The sequence below is a fragment of the Microcaecilia unicolor genome, chromosome 1 (genome assembly GCF_901765095.1).
Source record: "Microcaecilia unicolor chromosome 1, aMicUni1.1, whole genome shotgun sequence".
NCBI classification, from domain to species: Eukaryota; Metazoa; Chordata; class Amphibia; order Gymnophiona; family Siphonopidae; genus Microcaecilia; species Microcaecilia unicolor.
The window spans coordinates 219,655,283-219,668,511 of NC_044031.1; the positions used below are offsets into that span (position 1 = coordinate 219,655,283).

The 13,229-nt window shown below is 44.9% G+C and overlaps 1 protein-coding gene across 1 annotated transcript in view; it reads left to right on the top strand.

Moving 5' to 3' along the window:
* The window catches only part of BBS9 (Bardet-Biedl syndrome 9), a 554,781-nt gene that overhangs the window by 50,173 nt on the left and 491,379 nt on the right, over positions 1–13,229 (top strand). The window lies entirely within an intron of this gene.

Here is a 13,229-nt window from a genome sequence, read left to right on the forward strand (position 1 = left end):
CAGAGTCTCCTTGTCCATTTGGCACTTCTTTTCTCTCCATGTCCATGAAACATCTTTCTCTATGTCCCTATCTATCCGATTATTTGAAACGTCTATATGCGAATGCCAGGAGCCTAAGGAATAAGATGGGAGATTTAGAATATATTGCACTAAATGAAAAATTAGATATAATAGGCATCTCTGAGACCTGGTGGAAGGAGGATAACTAGTGGGACACTGTCATACTGGGTACAAATTATATCATAGTGATAGGGTGGATCGAATTGGTGGAGGGGTAGCATTGTATATTAACGAGAGCCTTGAATCAAATAGATTGAAAATTCTGCAGGAAACAAAACACTTCCTTGTCACTTGCAGCAGATGAATCCAGGAACTAGTGGGTTAAGTCCGCCTACCAGCAGGTGGAGATAGAGATAAACAAACTAAAGGCAGTGATGCCAGACGGTCAGCTCCTTCCTCAGTCAGTATGTCTCTATCTCAGCAGGTGGTGGACGGCTTTTTCTCCAGCTCCTGGGCCCAAGGCCTCTGAGGGTGTTCCTGGGCCGGTGGCCCGTTTGAGCCAGGGGCGGCGTACTGATGGTGTCCCCTTTGGCAGCATACACAGTTGCTGGGTCCATGCTGCATCTCAGATTCCCTCTGAACAGGCTTTTGCTGTTCCTTTCCTTCCCTGTTTGTTTCTGCCTCCTCACTAAAAAAAAAAAAAAAAAGAGAACCATAGAATTTATTTAAAAGAGAAACACAGCCGGTGAGGACATGAGCTAGGCAGCAGCGTGCCTAAATTCAAACTAATTTGAATGTGCCCTGACACGGTCCCTCCCTGACAGGTAGATTGCTGCATGGACAAATATCTAAAGAGATCTCCAGAAGTGATGGCTCAGAGGTCGGCGAAGAAAGAGAAAACAAAGACGAGCGGCCCGGATAACAAAATGACGGAGGAAGGCGCTGCTCAATCTGGAGGGTTCTCCAAGATGCAACTATTACAGCTTACTACTGCAGTAGCAAAAGCTTGGGAACCGAAATGGGCTGAAATAGAGCAAAAGCTGGAGGAACTAGCCTTGCAGATGGACGGCGTAGGGACAAGAGTAGGAGACCTGGAAACGAGGGTGTCCGCCCTGGAGGATGATGGACACGGATATGGCCCCGGTATAGCTAATTTAACCCAGCAGTTCAAAGAATACCATGAAAAACTGGAAGATCTAGAAAACCGCTCACGGCGGAACAATATTCGACTAGTGGGGCTACCCAAGAACATCCCAGAGAGGAACCTAACTTGCTGGCTAGAAACATGGCTCGTCAAAGAACTGGCATTGTCAGACACCATGGGCCTGGTGGTTGTGGAGAAGGCCCACCGTGTGGGGCGTAAAACTGACGTACAGACACGGCCACGGGTGGTGGTAGCCAGAATATTTAACTTTTGACATAAAATGGAAATCTTGCAAGGATTTAAGATACGTCAAGACTCCCTGAATTATGAGGGGAAAAAAGTGTTAATCTTTCAGGACTTCTCAACAGAAGTACAGCAGCCGAGGCGGCAATACCACCCACTATGCTCAGCAATGGTAAACAAAGGAATCAGATTCTCCTTGCAATTCCTGGCAAACCTACGGATTTTGATCCAAGGAAACTGGAAATTGTTTAAAACTGTAACCGAAGCGAAGGCAGCGGTGTTGGATGCAGGACTACTAGAAACGGTATGAGGCAGGTAACAACCTAATAGGGGCATCAGAATTAGAGTTCAATGGTTTGATGTTAAATATTGGGCACATGTTACGTAAAATGTGGGCAGGGGCCTCATTTGCTCAAGGAGTTCTTATACTCCATCAGAGGATAGGCCCAAGATGGAGAAGGGGCACGTAGAGTTGGGGAAGAGGGAAGGGGGAAAGTTCACCAGGGCACTAGGCTTGGGTGAAAGGGTGGGAGAGGGGAAGCGAAGGTTAAAAGGGAAGAACGTAGACCCGGGGACAAATTGCATCCTCACACCACAAAGAAGAAAAGGTATGGGGGTTTGGCTGGAAGAGGGATTGGATAATTATAGGCTCGGAAGAAGGTATTAAATTTTGGAGAAATGACGCCGATTAGAATAACGACATGGAACGTAGGGGGCGTAAGCTCCCCGATTAAAAGAGCAAAGATTTTAGTGGCTTTGAAGAGGCACAAAACAGACATAGCGTGCCTACAGGAGACACACCTGTCATATATTGAACACACTAAAATGAAGAGGAGGTGGGTAGGGGGAGGTTTTCTCAGTGGCGGCTAAGGGTAAGAAAGGTGGGATAGCTATTCTTATTAGAAAAGGGCTTACATATAAAGCCTCAAGGGTGGCCACTGGGGAAGACGGTAGATACATAATCCTGAAAATCTGGTTACCAGGACTAGAAATAATATTAGTAACATTATATGGCCCTATTGTTTACGACCCAGCATTCCTTAGGTCATTAGTGAGTAAATGTGCTGGTTGTAATAATACAAGACTGGTAGTAGTGGGCGATTTTAATTTGGTATCAAACCCACATCTAGACTGCTCCCACAGAACTTTATCGCATCATATGAGACAACGGGCTAAGGAGATGGCTTTATTCGCCAGATCACTTAACTTAGTGGACACCTGTAGAGCATTTCACCCTCTGGAACGCAAGTACACACATAGATCTAGAGCCCATGGTACTCAAACCAGACTAGACTACATATTAGCAGATTGCTCAGTTTTTCCACACTTGTTGGGAGCGAACATCGGCCCCGAAGAAATATCAGACCATTCAGCAGTCTGGGTAGATTTAGAGCTTCAGGCTGGTAGAGGGGTGGAGATTCCCAGCTTATCTGTTTTCCGATACTAAATTTCAAAACTATCTAAGGAACAAATGGAAAGAGTACGCTAAGAATAACAACATGCACGCTCAGTCACAGCTGGTCCTGTTCTCAGAAGCATCAAAAGCGGTTCTAAGGGGTGAAGTTATTGCATACTGTAGCAGGCGCAATAAACGTAGGGCGGCGGGAATCTTATTGCTGGAGACAAGACTTAAGAAGGCCCAAAATGCATACGCACAGAAGCCGATGAAGGCAAACTTAGATAATTTGAACTCAGTGCAAATTACTTTAAATTCACTGTTGCACGAAATAGAAACCAGGTCTGCATTATATTACAAATATAAACTCCATAGATTTGGGAACCGGACAGGGCGCTTATTAGCTAGGGTAATTAAGGGCTGGGGAGGATCGAGAATGGTAGCTACGCTTAAAGACAAAAATGGTAAATTGACAAGTGACCATAAAGAAATTGGTCAAATCTTCACAGACTATTTTTCCGCACTGTTTAAAAGCCAAAACACACCCCAGGGAGAAGCTTTGACGTCCTACTTACAAGTAGCTAAACTGCCAAAGGTGCACTATCAGCACTTAGAGTGCTTGAACGCACAGTTAACAATGGAAGAATTGCAGAAGGCAGTTAATGCATTGAAACTAAGATCTGCTCCAGGTCCGGATGGGCTTACGGGGGAATATTATAAACTACTGCATCTCAAAGCACTCCCACACTTAATTACTTTGAAGAGGTACTGGCGGCAGATAGTTTTCCCGCTAACACTAATAGAGCATATATAACATTAATCCTGAAAGCGGGTAAATCGCCAGAAAGGCCCGGGTCATATAGGCCAATATCTTTACTAAACGTGGAAGTAAAATTAATTGCAAAACTCCTGGCAGAGCGTTTGGCGAAGTGTTTACCGGACCTGGTGGGACCAGAGCAGGTGGGATTTATAAGAAAGCGGAGAGCAGTGCATAATGTAAGGAAATTGTTGTTGGCAATGGCAACGTGTAAGATGAGAGAGATCCCAGCGTGGGTCATAAGCCTGGGTGCAGAGAAGGCGTTTGACCAAATCAACTGGGGGTACTTATTTCAAGTCATGTCAACAATGGGTATCTCAGGATGGTATATGGGGGCAGTGAAGACGCTATACAAGGACCCTAGAGCCAGTGTAATAATCAGTGGAGGGAGGGAGAAGGAATTCCAGATAAACAGGGGTACTAGACAGGGATGTCCACTTTCCCCACTCCTATTCGTGTTAGCAATGGAGCCTTTACTGAGGATTTTGAGGGAGAAAAAGGAGATACAGGGAGTAGAAGTGGGGGATCGGCAACTCAAGATGTTTGCCTATGCCGACGACCTTCTTCTAAATATAACAGACCCTATTAGCTCCCTTGAATCTTTATTAGATGAGGTGGCAAGATTTGGGGGGTTATCAGGTTTTAAATTAAACTACACAAAATCATACATTCTCCCAGTTGCGGCGGATAGTGTGGGAAAATGGAATAGCCCTCAGCAGCTAATCTGGACGTTAGGTCCAATAAAATATTTAGGAATAAAGATTTCTGCTGACCTAGGCACACTATATAAGAAAAACGTGGAGTGGTTACTAAAAGAGACAGATGAAAGGTTGAGCATGTGGGGTTCCCTGCCCATAAAGTTACTAGGGCGGATTGCACTGTATAATATGTGCATAATACCCAAATGGTTATATGTCTTTCAAACCTTGCCTCTGTACCTCGAAAGAGCGGATGAGAAGAAACTAAACAAATTAATCCAGCGATTTCTCTACTGATAGAACTAAAAAATGAGTTTGCAGAGCTATGGTTAGTAATATGTAATTTATCCTTAAAATTGAGCGTGGTACCGGAAGATTGCAGGGTGGCTAATGTAACGCCGTGTAAAAAAAGGTTCCGGAGGGGATCCGGGAAATTATAGACCGGTGAATCTGACGTTGGTGCCGGGCAAAATGGTAGAGACTATTATTAAGAACAAAATTACAGAGCATGTTCAAAAGCATGGATTAATGAGACAAAGAGGCATATTTTCAAAGCACTTAGCCTCCCAAAGTTCCATAGAAACCTATGGAACTTAGCCTCCCAAAGTGCTTTGAAAATATGCCTCAAAGTCAACATGGATTTAGTGAAGGGAAATCTTGCCTCACAAATCTACTACATTTCTTTGAAGGGGTGAACAAACGTGGATAAAGGATAGCCGGTTGATATTGTATATCTGGATTTTCAGAAGGCGTTTGACAAAGTACCTCATGAAAGACTCCAGAGGAAATTGGAGAGTCATGGAATAGGAGTAGTGTTCTATTGTGGATTAAAAACTGGTTAAAAGGTAGAGTAGTGTTAACTGGTCAGTATTCTCAATGGAGAAGGATAGTTAGTGGGGTTTCCCAGCTGTCTGTGCTGAGACTGCTGCTTTTTAACATATTTATAAATGATCTAGAGATGGGAGTAACTAGTGAGGTAATTAAATTCGCTGATGACACAAAGTTATTCAAAGTCATTAAATTGTGGGAGGATTGTGAAAAATTACAAGAGGACCTTACGAGACTGGGAGACTGGACGTCTAAATGGCAGATGACGTTTAATGTGAGCAAGTGCAAAGTGATGAATGTGGGAAAGAGGAACCCGAATTATAGCTACGTCATGCACGGTTCCACGTTAGGAGTCATAGACCAAGAAAGGGATCTAGGTGTCGTTGTTGATTGTACGTTGAATCCTTCTGCTCAGTGTAACTACTGCGGCTGAGAAAGCAAATAGAATGTTAGGTATTATTAGGAAAGGAATGGAAAACAAAAATGAGGATGTTATAATGCCTTTGTATCACTCCATGGTGCGACCACACCTCGAATATTGTGTTCAATTCTGGTCGTCACATCTCAAAAAAGATATAGTGGAATTAGAAAAGGTGCAGAGAAGAGCGACGAAACTGATAAAGGGGATGGGACGACTTCCCTTTGAGGAAAGGCTAAAGCGGCTGGGGCTCTTCAGCTTGGAGAAAAGGCGGCTGAGGTGAGATATGATAGATGTCTATAAAATATTGAGTGAAGTTGAACAGGTAGATGTGAAGTGTCTGTTTTCACTTTCCAATAATACTAGCACTCGGGGGCATGCGATGAATCTACAGTGTAGTAAATTTAAAACGAATCAGAGAAAATTTTTCTTCACTCAACGTGTAATTAATCTCTGGAATTCGTTGCCAGATAATGTGGTAAAGGTGGTTAGCTTAGCGGAGTTTTAATAAGGTTTCCATATCATCATGCTGATCAATCCATAGACTGGTGGGTTGTGTCCATCTACCAGCAGGTGGAGATAGAGAGCAAACTCTTGCCTCCCTATATGTGGTCATGTGCTGCCGGAAACTCCTCAGTATGTTCTCTATCTCAGCAGGTGGTGGTCACACACAGCAGCAGCTCTGGCTAGGCCTCCAAGCCTAATTTTTAGGTTTTGTTGAGTGCCTGGGGTTGAGGGCTCTTCTTGAGCAAGTGCAAACCTGGTGGTGCCAGGTCCCTCCTTTTCTCCCCCCTCCCGCTGGCTCCGTTTAAAAAAAAAAAAAAAAAAATTTTGAACGTCCTTAAAGGCGTTTATTTCGACGTTTATTTAAACGTTTATTGCAGCTACTCACTGGGACACCAGGTCGTTACAGCTCGGAGCGGACAGCAGGTAATTTTTACCTTTTATAGCGGGCAGGGGGTTCCCCGATTGGTCTCCACGTGGTCCATGGCGTCGGAGGGCGAGGGCGCAAAGAGTCGTTCCCCGGATCGCGTGTGCGCTTCCAGAGGGGATGCGGGGGTCTTAAAGTCTGATTCGCCCTTGTTGGGTGACAGTTTCGTGACCGATGAGTGTCCCGGTCCTTCCTCCGGTGTGGCGGTTTTTCCCGCCATAAACGCCCATCCCCCGCGGCTCGCCTCCGCCATATTGGTCGGCCACGCGGCTCAGACGGCTTCTTCTTGGGCCGCCCTTGAGGTGGGAGACATTGATGCCATGAACGCCCTTAAGTTGGGCGACGGCACAGAAGCGGCTAAAGTTAAGCGCCGTTCTTCCCGCGCGGCTCCTTCGCGGAGTGTTGCGCCGGACGCCATCTTGGATGCGCAGCATGTTTCTCCCCCGCTCTTGCGAGCGCCGGTTGAGGGTGCGTCTAGGGCTGTAGCCCAGGCTGCGGAAGTGCACAGTTTTAATAAGGTTTGGACGGCTTCCTAAAGGAAAAGCCCATAGACCGTTATTAAATGGACTTGGGGAAAATCCACTATTTCTGGGATAAGCAGTTTAAAATGTTTTGTAATTTTTTGGGATCTTGCCAGGTATTTGTGACCTGGATTGGCCACAGTTTGAAACAGGATGCTGGGTTTGATGGACCTTTGGTTTTTCCCAGTATGGAAATACTTATGTACTTATCCCTATGTCCTTGCTCTTATCTTCCCGTCATGTTGAGCATCTTCCATCTCTGTGTCCCTATTGTTGCTGTATCCAACATAACACTTCTGTATCTCTATGTCCTCCCCACCCCCAAGTGCCAGCATCTCTCCCTCTCTCTTTCCTCTTGCCTCCTCCTACTGTCCTCCCCAGAATCCATTAATTGTCTCTTCCCTCCCTCCTGTTGTGTGCTCTCCCCCCCCCCCATGCATCCAACATCTTTCCCTGTTCCTTGTTCCCTATAAACCTGGCATTTCTTCATCTTCCTGCCCCCACTGGGGTCCAACAAGCATCTTTCTCTCATTCCTCCGTCTTGCATCCTCCACCGCTGGTGGATCCAACATTGCTGTTCCTCCTACTTGTTCTGTCCAGCATCTGTCCCCTTTTCCTTCTTTCAGCCAGCATTTGCCCTTTCTTCCCTCTTCCATCCAGTATCTGCCCTCTGTCCTCTTTCTGTCTGACTTTCCATCCAGCATCTCCCTCCTCTTTGTGTCCTTAACCCCTCCACTTCACAGAACACCCCAGCTGTCACTGTCGCTGCTTTTCCTGACCTGCAGCAGCAGTGGCAATACAGCAGGGCCGTTGTTCCTCATCCAGTGGCTGCTGATTCTGCCCCGAAACAGGAAGGTGATGTCAGAGGGGGCAGGTCTGACAGCTGCGGGAAGAGAAACAGCTTCCCTGTGAGTGTTGTCTGCTGTTTTTACTGCTGCTGCTGTGGTTCAGGAAAAGCAAGGGTGGCAGGGGCTTGCTGACTTTGTTGTGCAGGTTAGAGGGAATAGAGCAAATACATGTGACAAACGCATTTAGTTGTGTGAGCTGGAGACGGAGCCTAAATGCATGTGTCACACATCAAATGCATGTGACTTGGCATGTCTGCAGCCGTATCAGAGCTGCCAAGTTACCCATTTCTAGGAGGGAGGCTTTTTGGCTGTGTTGATTTTAAACTTATATCTGAAAGCAGTGTGGTATTTGTATTCCCTGATAGCCCATTGAAATCAGCACTGCAGGTCCCATAATGCATCAAGATGAGGTTGATAGAAATCCAGGACTGGTCTAAGGTCTTCCTCCTGGAAATGGATAATTTGGATCCTCTGCCATAGACCTGTCATATATGCTCTTTCCTAAATGTATGCTCACTGATTCTGACTTGGTTAGTATTCTATTATGGAATTTTGGTGCATCAAGGCACCTAATTTGAGATACCGAGTTATAGAATTGCCCCATATTTGCTTGATGACCAGAAATCAGGGAGCAGGCTGTGGGGGTTGAGTCCTGTTTCATCGTTCAAAATATGTTCCTCTACAGCATTGAATTCCTAGTCCCTTAACAGCGATGAGAGCTGGGCATTTCTGGCTTCTACTTTCTTGTTTATAGGGTGCCAAAAATGTGTGTATTTTTATGTGATCTGATGTAAATGTGTTTAAGTGCGGAGTTTGGGCAGAGCACAGGTGGAGTCTTGATTTACTTGCTTTGTTTATAAAGTACTTGAGAATATTGCCATCTGCACTTGAGCAAGTGTAAATGTCCATGGCTTCAATTTAGCCACAGATTGTGCCACTTGCCCCTAGTAGTTTATAAAGACATATAGAGGGCAATTTTATAACTTGGAACCTCCAGTTAGCTGTGCCGTGTGCTGAGCACCAGTTCTGTAACGGCATCTCTACACCAAGATGTCATTATAGAATACTGGCATATACCTGAATTGGCACGCCTACGTTTAGGTGTGACCATTTACATCAGGTCAGTGGCAGACGTAAATAGGTGTGCATAAGTTGGTTATAGGCCCCCGCCACTCCCGTTCTTTCCCATGTATAGATCCCCAGTGCAGTTACATGCTAAGGCACTTAATGCTACCTTATCTTAGCACTTACATGTGCAATGCACGTGTAATTGCAGGTGCCCAGTTATAGAATCATCTTGATAGAAGCCTATATGACATTTTTAAAAAGGCTGAAAATAGGCATCTACTTGGCCTTCACACATTGATCTGTTATAAAATTACCATCCATGGTCTGTATTATATTTATGGCGACTAAATTTCCCTGTGCAAATTTCGCATTGCAGTCAAATTGTGCACTACTTAATAGATTAACAAGCCAATGTGTGCTAATTGGCCAATAACAAGCAATTATCAGTACTAAGTGGCACTATTTAGAAATTATTCATGCTTCTGTCTAAGCATAAAGTAGTGCACGTAAATTCTAATGCGCGGATCTCAAAAGGGGTCATGGAAACGGGTGGGTTGTGGGCATTCCTAAAAATTACACGCATTGTTATACAATATTCCTGATCCATTCCTAATTTAAGCGCGGGCATTTACACCAGGTTTTAGTTGGCATGAATGGCTGCACCTAAATTTTAGTTGCGTGGATGGGCGCTAGGCATATTATATAAATTTCGCCTATTTTTAGGCAAAGTTTATAGAATAGTGCTAAGTGTGGGGGTTTTTCAGCACCATATAGAGAATCTGGCCCCATATGTCTTCTTTATTCCTTAACTATGCTGAGGAATTCAGATTCCCATAATGATCTAGAAAAAATGATTCTGTGCAGGTTGTGATGACTTTTGATTGACTCAACCTAATAAAATGATGAACATATATGAACTTTGGAGACCATATAGGGTGCCAAAGTAGTGTTTAAAGCTCATGCACCTTATGTTTGGATATGTTGGGCTAATAAAATGTAAGGTACATGGCTTTTAATGCTATTTGCTACTTATATGTATTGCAAAGTTCAAGAACATCATTGCCTTTGCCAACTAAAGATGTCACAACCTGCAAAGAACTCTTGTGTACAGTTTAACTCATTTAGGAGGTAATTTTATAAGCAGCTTCACAATGTAAAATAGCATTTTATGTGCTCAAATAGCTGCTTATAAGATTCCCTGGGGGTATGCATGCATAAAACTAGGTGCTCAAAAAACATAACACCCATTTTCATGCACTGTACCTGTAGGCATTTGAGGGATGAAGACTGAGTGGAGCAGGGCCAGCATGTGTGTTATATAAAATATATGCATATGGGCCAATTCTTACAACTTTGGAGCAGGTGTAATTTTGCACAGGTAGGTTATTTTGTAAGATCACATACAGTGAATTCTTATGCATTTTCTTGCCTAGATGTCCTGTTATAAAAAATATCTCTATTGTTTGTAAAATCACATTTTCTTATGTGGAGTTCATCGGTACTACTGAACTCCAGTCCTCAGTAAAGAACAAACTTCTACAGAGCTGTTGACACAATTTGGTTTCATGTGAAAAATCAGTGTAAGAAAATGTGCAATTCTGTTTGCTGTGTAATGATATAATTATTTGATTGCATGGTACATTCATCTTAAGAAATGCTCATTTGTTTGCCTTTTTCTGATGAGTTTTCGTTTTATTAATTGTTTCTTTCCTTCCCTTCCCTTCCCTTCTTAAACACTACTAGGAAGCATTTCAAAAGCACTTTATGATATGCTGAACTAAGAATACCCAATGATGGGACAAATTCTACCTACACCCTATAAGAGGCAACATGTGGTCTCTTGCCATTCAGCTAGCCAAATTGAAACCCACTTAGCCAAATTAAATGGCTATCACTAATTAGATGAAAGAAGATCAATTCTCTGGAGACAAGCAGACTTCATATTCTCACATCTGGTTGACGTCATCTGACAGAGCTCGGTTCAGATGCTGACTAGCGGGTAAGTGGAAAATTCTAGTGGCGTCCCACTGTGCATGCGCTGGTGCCTTCCTGCCCAATGCACGAGCACAGATCCTGAGATGACGCATTCTGCGTTCTCTCCCTCACACTGCATTTTTGTCAAAGATTTCTTTGTTCCTTCCCATGCAGGATTTTTTAATTTTTCAAATCATTTTCTGTGCTTCTATTTTTCCCTTAATCCCTTGTTTACTTTTAATTAGATTTTTCGGCTCTTAAAGTTTTCTTTATTTTTTGGTGTGGCTGCGCAATTAGGCTACAGCCCCTCCCTCAATTTGAACACTGCCCCTTTTTTAATTGTTCAAGATTGAGAAGTTTAATTTAGCTGAGATACTTTTTTCAGTGTCACAGAAGACCCAGTGGTTTCCAGAGGCATGGCAAATGTACATGCGTGATTTCTGCCATGGACCTGCACAATTGGTGCATTGGGTGTCATGTGTCAGATCATGACCCCTTTTTTTGTGATCTCTGTTTAAAGATGCAGGTGAGAACTCAGCGGGTTTAACTGGCTCAAATGGAGCATCTCTTTGGCTCCTTGAAGGCCGGACCATCTACTTCAGCACTGGCGGCTTCGACCTCCATGGCTGCTTCTCCATGACACTTACTTCAGTGTGCACAGGGAGTGCTCCGGCATTGAGTGGGTTTCCACCTGTCTCAACATTGGGCACTGGTAGCAGGCCCCAGGACCAGTCAGCATTGGACCCAACACGGACACTGAGGACCCATATGGATTTGGCGGTGTCCTCATCAGCACTGATGGATCAAGGCTGTATGCATCGGGGGAAACCCAAGAAGCATAAGCATTGATCTTCCTTGACGTATGGTGCTGGGAGCACCGGGACATCAATACCTCCGATATTCAAGAAGCACCAGTGCCGAGAGGAGCGCTCCCCCTCCTTGGAAAACGTGCCGGTGCACAAGTCACCAAGTGGCCTGGTCCACAGTACCAGTTTGGCACAGACATCTCAGTCTGTCTCTGCCCTGGCTCCCATGCCTTTGCCGATGCCCACCTTTGATGGGCGGTTCCACAGCATTCTCCAAGATGAGCTGGTGCAGTTGCTGCAGGGGGCTCCCATTTTGGTATCAAGGATTCTTATGCCACAAGCTGATCTGTCCCAGGCCCTCTTCAAGACTCCGTGCTGGTGCCCAGATCTTTGATGCCAGTGCTTCACAGACAGTATCACCTTCGACATCGGGGGAAGAAGCTTCCCCGGAGTCTGAGGGTATAGCTGCACCTTGAAGTTCCTCAGAGCATGGACATCGTTCCTGTAGGTCGAGGCCATATAGACTCACTCATCTGCACCTGAGTATGGTGAAGAGTCTGATTGGGAGCGTTCATGGGAGTCAGATGAAGATCCACATTACTTCTCGAAGGAAGAGTCGTATGGAATTCCATCTGATCCGTTTCCTGCTCAAGAGAGATGAAAGTCCCCACCAGAGGTGCTTTCACCAGTTTTGTCGGGGAGATGGCTGTGGCCGTCCCATTTAAGTTGGAGACAGAGGAGAAGCCCAGAGCAGAGATGATGTCTGTTCTGGGCTATAAGTCTCTCTTCTCCCAAGGAAGGGATCACAGTACCATTGCACCTTATCCTTAAGGATGTACTGTTGAAGAACTGGGAGTTTCTCTTCACAGTGTAGGTCACACCTAAGAAGGAGGACACAGAGGATCGTATCTAGAAGGCTCCCGGATTTGAGAAGGCACAATTGTCGCACAACTCCATGGTGGTTGAATCCGCTCTCAAGCGAGCCAAGAGTTCTCGGTTTTATGACTGCACCTCTGGGACGAGGGGCTAGAACTTTGGATTTGCTTAGAAGAAAGACTTTTCAGGCCTCGATGCTCATTGCCCACATCCAGTCCTACCAGCTCTACATGAGCATTTACTTGATGAACAGTATACTGACTCTGGTGGACTCTCTCCCTTTGGTGCAGGCTGCAGAGCTTTGCCAGCTGGCCAATAAGTAGATGAAGTGTAGGCATTATCTGGCCAGGGGCACCCATGATACTTTTAATGTCATGTCCAAACTGTCTGGCATGACAGTTGCTGAGGGGACAACTTGTTTGGAAAGAAAATGGAGGACGTCAGTGACCTCATTAAGAAATATACGAATACTATCCACATTCTCGGCGTACTTCATCTGCATCTTCTTCAGGAAGAAACTTTCGATTGAGTCTAGGTAGTGTTCCTACTACTCTGAAAGGCATAGGTTCCCACTTCCCTCATGTTCTACTTGGGTGACTCAGGCCCAGCGGCCCAGGCTTCACCAGCCCCATCCTCAGAAGTCCCAGCTGGCTCCCCAGTC